The following is a 9,775-nucleotide window of genomic DNA, read 5'->3' as shown; positions in this document are numbered from 1 at the left end:
GCTGACTGACAAAAGGAACGTTGGAAGCTATTAAAGGCAACGTCAGTAGACACAGCGTGAACAAGGCTCGAGGTAGTTGACAAAAGCGTGAAACATTAAATGCAAAGCTGTACGGAACACGCAAAGCATTAAATGCGCTCAACGGTCATCTTCTCAAATGCCTATAAATATGAAGTTCTGATGAGAAGCAAGGTTACCAATTCTGAACGAAATTATTCTGAAAGACTTGCTGAAACGATGTTCAATTCAAAGCTCAGAAACTTCATCTTCATCAAAGCTCACTACATTGCTGTTGTAATATATTAGTGAGATTAAGCTTAAACGTTAAGAGAAATATCACTGTTGTGATTATAGCTTTTAAGAAGCATTGTAAAACTCTTATTTGATTACATTAATTTGTAAGTAACTAGAGTGATCAAGTGTTGATCAGGATACTCTAGGAAGTCTTAGCTTGTGTCTAAGCAGTTGTAATTAGAGTGATCACGTGGTGGTCAGGATACTCTAAGAAAGTCTTAGCTTGTGTCTAAGCATTTGTTCCTGGAGTGATCAGGTTGTGATCAGGATACTCTAGAAGACTTAGTCGCGGACTAAGTGGAAAACCATTGTAATCTGTTGCGATTAGTGGATTAAATCCTCAGGTGAGGTAAATCACTCCGTGGGGGTGGACTGGAGTAGTTTAGTTAACAACGAACCAGGATCAAAATAACTGTGCATATTGTTTTTATCGTTCAAGTTTTTAGACTACACTTATTCAAACCCCCCCTTTCTAAGTGTTTTTCTATCCTTCAATTGGCATCAGAGCGCCGGTTCTAAGGTGCAAGCACTTAACCGTGTTTAGAAAAGATTCAGGAAGAGAAAAACGCTTCAGTAAAAGATGGCTGGTGAAATTCCAACAAATCCAGCTGCATCTACATCTGGCTCTGCTGAGCAATACAATGGTAACAATGGTTATACTAGACCACCAGTATTTGATGGTGAAAACTTTGAATACTGGAAAGATAAACTAGAAAGTTACTTTCTTGGTCTAGATGCTGATCTATGGGATCTTCTGCTGGATGGTTACAAACATCCTGTTAAAGCTACTGGTGTAAGGCTCACGAGAAGCGAAATGAATGATGATCAAAAGAAAGATTTCAAGAATCATCACAAGTGCAGGACTGTTTTGCTGAATGCTATCTCTCATGCTGAGTATGAGAAGATATCTAACAGGGAAACGGCCCATGACATATATGAGTCCTTGAAGATGACTCATGAAGGAAATGCTCAAGTCAAGGAGACCAAATCTCTTGCTCTAATCCAGAAATATGAAGCCTTCAAGATGGAGGATGATGAAGACATTGAGAAGATGTTTTCAAGATTTCAAACTTTGACTGCTGGATTGAGAGTTCTCGATAAAGGCTACACCAAGGCTGATCATGTAAAGAAGATTATCAGAAGCTTACCCAGAAGATGGGGTCCAATGGTAACAGCATTCAAGATTGCCAAGAATCTGAATGAAGTTTCTTTGGAAGAGCTTATCAGCGCCTTGAGAAGCCATGAAATAGAGCTGGACGCAAACGAGCCTCAGAAGAAAGGTAAGTCTATTGCATTAAAATCTAATGTTAAAAAATGCACTAACGCTTTTCAGGCTAGAGAAGAAGATCCTGAAGAATCAGAATCTGATGAAGAAGATGAACTGTCCATGATCTCCAGAAGGGTGAACCAACTCTGGAAGAGCAAGCAAAGGAAGTTCAGAGGCTTCAGAAGTTCAAAGAAATTTGAACGAGGAGAATCTTCTGATGACAGAAGATCTAACAAGAAGAAGGCTGTCTGCTATGAGTGCAATGAGCCTGGACATTACAAGAATGAGTGTCCAAAACTTCAGAAGGAGAATCCCAAGAAGAAGTTTCATAAGAAGAAAGGTCTTATGGCAACATGGGATGATTCTGAATCAGAATCAGGATCAGACTCTGAAGGAGAGCAGGCAAACTTTGCGCTGATGGCGACAGAAGATGATGGATCAGAATCTACATCAGAATCAGATTCTGAAGAGGTATTTTCTGAACTATCTAGAGAAGAGTTAGTTTCCAGTCTAACAGAGCTTCTTGAATTAAAAGCTCATCTTAGTATCAAATACAAAAAGCTGAAAAAGCAATTTGAATTTGAAAGTAAGAAGCTTGAGTTGGAAAATTCTGAATTAAAAGATAAAGTTTTAAAATTATCTAATAATGTTGGATCTCCTTCTGATTCAGAAAATTCCACTCCTAGTCTGAATCATATTCTGAAAGAATATGATTTAAGTTTCAGGAAGTTCTTATCTAGAAGTATTGGCAGAAGTCAGCTAGCTTCTATGATATATGCTGTGTCTGGGAACAAGAGAGTTGGCATTGGTTATAAGGGTGAAATCTCATACAAGCTTGAATCTGTGGATGATATGAAAATATCATACAAGCCTCTGTATAACCAATTTAAATTTGGCCACTCCCATGATATTAAGCACACATCACATGCACAAAGTTTTCACATAACACACACCAAGAAGCATGTGACACAACCTAAGAAATATCATGGAACTCAGAGTAAGAAATATCATGCTCTTCCTCCTATTAAATATTTTGCTAAACCCAAGTTCAATCAGAACTTGAGGAGAACTAACAAGAAAGGACCCAAGAAATTGTGGGTACCTAAGGATAAGATTATTCCTATTGCAGATATCCTTGGCGGCAAAAAGGACAGAAAGCAAAATGTCATGGTACCTGGACTCTGGGTGCTCGCGACACATGACGGGAAGAAGGTCTACATTCCAAGACCTGGTGCTTAAACCAGGTGGAGAAGTCAAGTTTGGAGGAGATCAGAAGGGCAAAATCATTGGCTCTGGAACCATAAGTCTTGGTAACTCTCCTTCCATAACTAATGTACTTCTTGTAGAAGGATTAACGCATAACTTATTGTCCATAAGTCAATTAAGTGACAATGGTTATGATATAATCTTCAATCAAAAGTCTTGCAAGGCTGTAAGTCAGAAGGATGGCTCAATCCTATTTACAGGCAAGAGGAAGAACAACATTTATAAGATTGATCTTTCTGATCTTGAGAAGCAGAAGGTGACTTGTCTTATGTCTGTTTCTGAAGAGCAATGGGTCTGGCACAGAAGATTAGGTCATGCTAGTTTGAGAAAGATTTCTCAGATTAACAAACTAAATCTGGTCAGAGGACTCCCAAATCTGAAATACAAATCAGATGCTCTTTGTGAAGCATGTCAAAAGGGCAAGTTCTCCAGACCTGCATTCAAGTCTAAGAATGTTGTTTCTACCTCAAGGCCGTTATAACTCTTGCACATTGATCTGTTTGGCCCTGTCAAAACAGCATCTGTCAGAGGGAAGAAATATGGATTAGTCATCGTTGATGATTATAGCCGCTGGACGTGGGTAAAGTTCTTGAAACACAAGGATGAGTCTCATTCAGTGTTCTTTGAATTCTGCACTCAGATCCAATCTGAGAAGGAGTGCAAAATCATAAAGGTCAGAAGTGATCATGGTGGCGAATTTGAGAACAGATTCTTTGAGGAGTTCTTCAAAGAAAATGGTATTGCCCATGATTTCTCTTGTCCTAGAACTCCACAGCAAAATGGAGTTGTAGAGCGAAAGAATAGGACTCTACAAGAAATGGCCAGAACCATGATCAATGAAACCAATATGGCTAAGCATTTCTGGGCAGAAGCAATTAACACTGCATGCTATATTCAGAATAGAATCTCTATCAGACCTATTCTAAACAAGACTCCTTATGAATTGTGGAAGAACAGAAAGCCCAACATTTCTTATTTTCATCCTTTTGGATGTGTATGTTTTATTCTGAATACTAAAGATCATCTTGGTAAGTTTGATTCTAAAGCACAAAAGTGTTTCCTTCTTGGATATTCTGAACGCTCTAAAGGCTACAGAGTATACAATACTGAAACATTGATTGTAGAAGAATCAATCAATATCAGGTTTGATGATAAGCTTGGTCTTGAAAAACCAAAGCAGTTTGAGAATTTTGCAGATTTTGATATTGATATATCAGAAGCAGTAGAACCAAGAAGCAAAGCTGCAGAAGCTGGCAGTCTCAGAAGCAGTGGATCAGAAGATCAAGTTGCTGCATCTTTAGAGAATCTTAGGATTTCTGAAGAACCAACTATCAGAAGATCACCTAGACTTGCTTCAGCTCATTCAAAAGATGTGATCCTTGGAAAGAAAGATGATCTTATCAGAACAAGGGCATTCCTTAAGAACAATGCAGAATGTCAATTAGGTCTTGTTTCTTTGATCGAGCCAACTTCTGTTGATCAAGCTCTAGAAGATCCAGACTGGATAATTGCCATGCAAGAAGAACTAAATCAGTTTACAAGGAATGATGTATGGGACTTGGTTCCTAGACCAAAAGGATTTAACATCATCGGTACTAAGTGGGTTTTCAGAAACAAGCTAAGTGAGAAAGGTGAAGTGGTAAGAAACAAAGCCAGACTGGTTGCTCAGGGTTATAGTCAGCAAGAAGGGATTGATTATACAGAAACCTTTGCACCAGTGGCCAGGTTAGAATCTATTCGTCTATTAATTTCTTTTGCCACTCAACACAACATCACTCTTTATCAGATGGATGTCAAGAGTGCCTTCTTAAATGGTTATATAGATGAAGAAGTTTATGTTCACCAACCTCCTGGTTTTGAAGACTCCATGTCTCCAAATCACGTTTTTAAATTAAAGAAATCATTATACGGATTGAAACAAGCTCCCAGAGCTTGGTATGAACGTTTGAGTTCTTTCCTTCTGGAAAATGATTTCACTAGAGGAAAAGTGGACACTACTCTCTTTTGTAAAACATTTAAAAAGGATATTTTAATTTGTCAAATATATGTTGATGATATTATCTTTGGAACATCTAATGCTACACTTGGAAAGGAGTTTGCTGAGTCTATGCAGGCTGAATTTGAAATGGGCATGATGGGAGAACTCAAGTACTTCCTTGGGATTCAAATCAACCAAACTTCCGATGGAACCTATGTTCATCAAACGAAGTATGTGAAAGAACTTCTGAAGAAGTTTAATCTTTCTGAAAGCAAAGAAGCCAAAACTCCTATGCATCCAACATGTGTACTGGGTAAGGATGAGGTAAGTAAGAAGGTAGATCAGAAGTTGTACAGAGATATGATTGGATCTCTTCTATATCTAACTGCTTCTAGACCTGACATTCTCTTTAGTGTTTGTTTGTGTGCTCGATTCCAATCAGATCCAAGAGAATCTCATTTAACTGCGGTTAAGAGAATTCTAAGGTATCTGAAAGGTACTACTAATGTTGGTTTAGTTTACAGAAGATCTAAAGATTACAACTTAGTAGGATTCTGTGATGCTGACTATGCTGGAGATAGAATAGAAAGAAAGAGCACTTCTGAAAGTTGTCAATTTCTTGGAAGTCATCTGATCTCATGGTACAGCAAGAAGCAAGCTACTATTGCCCTCTCAACAACAGAAGCAGAATATGTTGCTGCTGCTGGTTGTAGCACACAAATGCTCTGGATGAGAAGTCAGCTGGAAGATTATCAGATATATGAGAGTAACATTCCTATTTTCTGTGATAATACTTCTGCTATATGTTTATCTAAGAATCCTATTTTACATTCAAAAGCTAAACATATTGAGATTAAACATCATTTCATAAGGGACTATGTTCAGAAGGGTGTTATATCTTTAAACTTTGTGGATACAGACCATCAATGGGCTGATATCTTTACAAAACCCCTTGCTGAAGATAGGTTTAAGTTCATTCTGAAAAATATCAGTATGGATCTATGCCCCGAATGAGAAGATGAGAAGATCTTATGTATGAGTATCTTCTGAAATGAAATTGGATATTTTTTTTATAAGAAGTTCTGATTGAAATCAATTAGAAATTGTGATTCAGTTATTACTAACGTTTCATTGTCTAAGTTGATTCAGAATCTCTTTAAAAGCAAAACAGCTGTAACTGGCTATCCAGATGGTAAACACGTGTTCACTATTTCTGGACAAGCGTGCGTGCAGTTGAGGGGACGTCTACTTAGGTAACTGTTCAAATCTCGTCTTTTGTCATTATTATCTCTCCTCACGTCAAATAACATTAAATGCCATTCATCATTTCTTTTATTGTCCTTTATGTTTTTATATCCGTCAAACGTTTCCCTTCCCTAGAACGTTTTCCTTCCCCACATTCCCTCTATTTATTTCTCCATTTCTTTGCATTCTTAAAATCAATCTTTGTGCTCTCGCTTTCTTTCTCTCACTTTTCTATGAATATCTTTTGCATAAACCCTAGTTCATTCTTCATCGATCTAGCGTTTATCATGAATCCTTCGCCTAGTTCTCTTCATCAAAACTTTAAACCAGTTGAAGAAACTAAGTCTCAACATTGGCTGATCTATTTGAATAGAACGGATGGAAGGGTTAATAGGCTACAGGATGAGAAACATATCTCGGGATGGCATTCCAAATTTTTCTCAAGTCAGATCTCTTCTTTGATGCTGTTATCAACATCTGTCCAAAGGAAGAAGACTTTCTTGAGATATTGGATGAAGTTAGGTTCCAATAAGGACTTAACTTCTATGTTAAGGGAAAGCCCATCTGAGAATACGCTCTCTCCTGGTGAACTGTTCTCAGTTCCTCTTTTGTATTCATTTACTTCTTTCTCTGGGAGTTGCTCAAGCATGCAGAGTTTCAAGATTTGATGACCAAGCAAGAACAAGAACATCGCTGGGATTCATGATATGCTGGCTTAGATTAGGACTAGGCTAGGGTTGTAGTCTTTGTGTCCTTGTAGTTTTCTTTGCTTGTTGCACTTGTGTATCAGCATACATCTTTTGTAATCCTACTTGGTTAATCAATGAAAATCTTATTCTGCATAACTCTTGTTGAAATCAATGAAAAGTTATTTATGTTTCTTTCCTTTTGTCTCTTGCTTTTCATCTGAATCTTTTCATGCTTTTTGATGTTATGACAAAAAGGGGGAGAAAATATATGATAAATGATCTGATTAATATTATCAGTTACCGAGTAAAAAGAGTTACCGAGTAAAAAGGCTCTACATTTACTAACAGAAGCTGCAAGCTTCATATGTTTTTAAGTTGTGTGGTTGCAGGAATCGAAGATTCAAGATCAACATAAGAAGCAACAAGATGAATCAAGTTCTTGGATTCTTGAAGCAAGCTGAGTGCTAGGAAGCTTCAGAATCAGAAGCAAGAAGGAAGAATGATCAGAAATTCTGATAATAGAATATGATCCAAATCACTGTCTATTTGCTCTGATATATTGTCTATTGGATCTGATATATTCTATATGGCTTATATGGCTTTGATACATATTTTGTGTTCTGATACACATCTTATGTTCTAACTCATTCATGCTGACTTTTGTCGTTTAGTTTTATTCTGTAACATTTCAGGATGTAGAGATGCTCTGATGATGCTCTGGTACATTCAACGATGTTCTGATACAATCTAGCATGAAGTGATGTAAGAAGAAATTCAAAGCTCTGAAGCTATCCGAGGGAAGCAGAAATCAGAAGCTGTGAATGTTCTGAAGATCAAAGAAATTCAAGTTCTGAAGATGTCCTAAATGGAAGCATGAATCAGAAGTTGTGAATGTTCTGAAGATCAAAGAAATTCAAGTTCTGAAGCTGTCCTAAATGGAAGCAGGAATCAGAAGCTGTGAATGTTCTGAAGATCAAAGAAATTCAAGTTCTGAAGCTGTCCTAAATGGAAGCAGGAATCAGAAGCTGTGAGTATTCTAGGGATCTAAAGAAATTCAAGTTCTGAAGCTGTCCAATGGAAGCAGAAGTCAGAAGCTATGAATTATCAGAAGCAAGAAGCTTATGTGATCGTCTCTACCGAAATAATCAGGGAAGTATTTTATTATTAAAGTTCTTCGAGTATTTATTTTAGGGGGAGATTATTCATCTCAGGGGGAGATTGTTAATCTCAGGGGGAGACATATTCACATGCTTATGCTATAGCTGTGTAATTTGTCTTTAGCCGTCTGCTCTTTCTGATCGTAAATTCATATCATTTATATATGTTTTTGTCATCATCAAAAAGGGGGAGATTGTTAGAACAAGAATTGTTCTGATCAATATTCTTAGTTTTGATGATAACAAGGATATGAATTTTGTGTGAGATAATGTGGTACTCTAATACATTGCAATTTCCATTTCAGGAAATATATATAAAGAGTATGCACAAATCAGCGCTCAGAAGCTTTGTCTCAGAAGGTTCAGCATGCAACATCAGAACATGGTCTGGCAAGACATCAGAAGATGGTCAAGGCAGAATCAGAACATGGGTCTATGGAAGCATCAGAAGAACTTGAGGTCAGAAGCAGAAGCACTGAAGTTCTCATGGTATCACGCTCAGAAGCACTTCAAGGTCAGAAGACAAGAAGATGCTATACACCAAGCTGTTTGACTCTGATGATACTCAAATATTATATTCAAACATCAGATCAGAAGAAAGTACAGGTGGCAGGCTACGCTGACTAACAAAAGGAACGTTGGAAGCTATTAAAGGCAACGTCAGTAGACACAGCGTGAACAAGGCTCGAGGTAGTTGACAAAAGCGTGAAACATTAAATGCAAAGCTGTACGGAACACGCAAAGCATTAAATGCGCTCAACGGTCATCTTCTCAAACGCCTATAAATATGAAGTTCTGATGAGAAGCAAGGTTACCAATTCTGAACGAAATTATTCTGAAAGACTTGCTGAAACGCTGTTCAATTCAAAGCTCAGAAACTTCATCTTCATCAAAGCTCACTACATTGCTGTTGTAATATATTAGTGAGATTAAGCTTAAACGTTAAGAGAAATATCACTGTTGTGATTATAGCTTTTAAGAAGCATTGTAAAACTCTTATTTGATTACATTAATTTGTAAGTAACTAGAGTGATCAAGTGTTGATCAGGATACTCTAGGAAGTCTTAGCTTGTGTCTAAGCAGTTGTAATTAGAGTGATCACGTGGTGGTCAGGATACTCTAAGAAAGTCTTAGCTTGTGTCTAAGCATTTGTTCCTGGAGTGATCAGGTTGTGATCAGGATACTCTAGAAGACTTAGTCGCGGACTAAGTGGAAAACCATTGTAATCTGTTGCGATTAGTGGATTAAATCCTCAGGTGAGGTAAATCACTCCGTGGGGGTGGACTGGAGTAGTTTAGTTAACAACGAACCAGGATCAAAATAACTGTGCATATTGTTTTTATCGTTCAAGTTTTTAGACTACACTTATTCAAACCCCCCCTTTCTAAGTGTTTTTCTATCCTTCAGCTCTTTGCTCTAGTTGGTTGGTTATTATTGCTTGAGATTGTTTAAATTTTGGTTACTATTGTTCTTTGTCTCAAAGATGAAGTTCTTAATGTGTTTGATCTTACTCATTTCACAATAACTAGCGCCTACCGCGTGGATAAATTGGTTAACTTTAGAAGTGGGTATCATGGATTTTAAATAGGCTCATAAGGTTTTCTCATAACAATGATTTTGGGTTGTGAAAGGGGAAGAATTAAAAAATATCAATTCAACAAAAATGTGTTGAAACATTGAAAGGTGATGCTTTTATTTCGAAACTCTAACATAATCAGAGAAGACAAAGATGTGGGATAAGGTCAAGAGTGTCATTATCTTATGTGTTAGAGATAAAGTTCTAAAAAAAATCACAAGGGAGAAGATAACGAAAGAGATGTGGGTCAAAATATATCTCTTTCGATTTTGATTATCAGTTATGGAGGCTACATCCTTTCTC

This window comes from Vicia villosa, linkage group LG6 (assembly GCF_029867415.1).
Source record: "Vicia villosa cultivar HV-30 ecotype Madison, WI linkage group LG6, Vvil1.0, whole genome shotgun sequence".
NCBI classification, from domain to species: Eukaryota; Viridiplantae; Streptophyta; class Magnoliopsida; order Fabales; family Fabaceae; genus Vicia; species Vicia villosa.
This window is presented reverse-complemented; position numbering follows the sequence as displayed.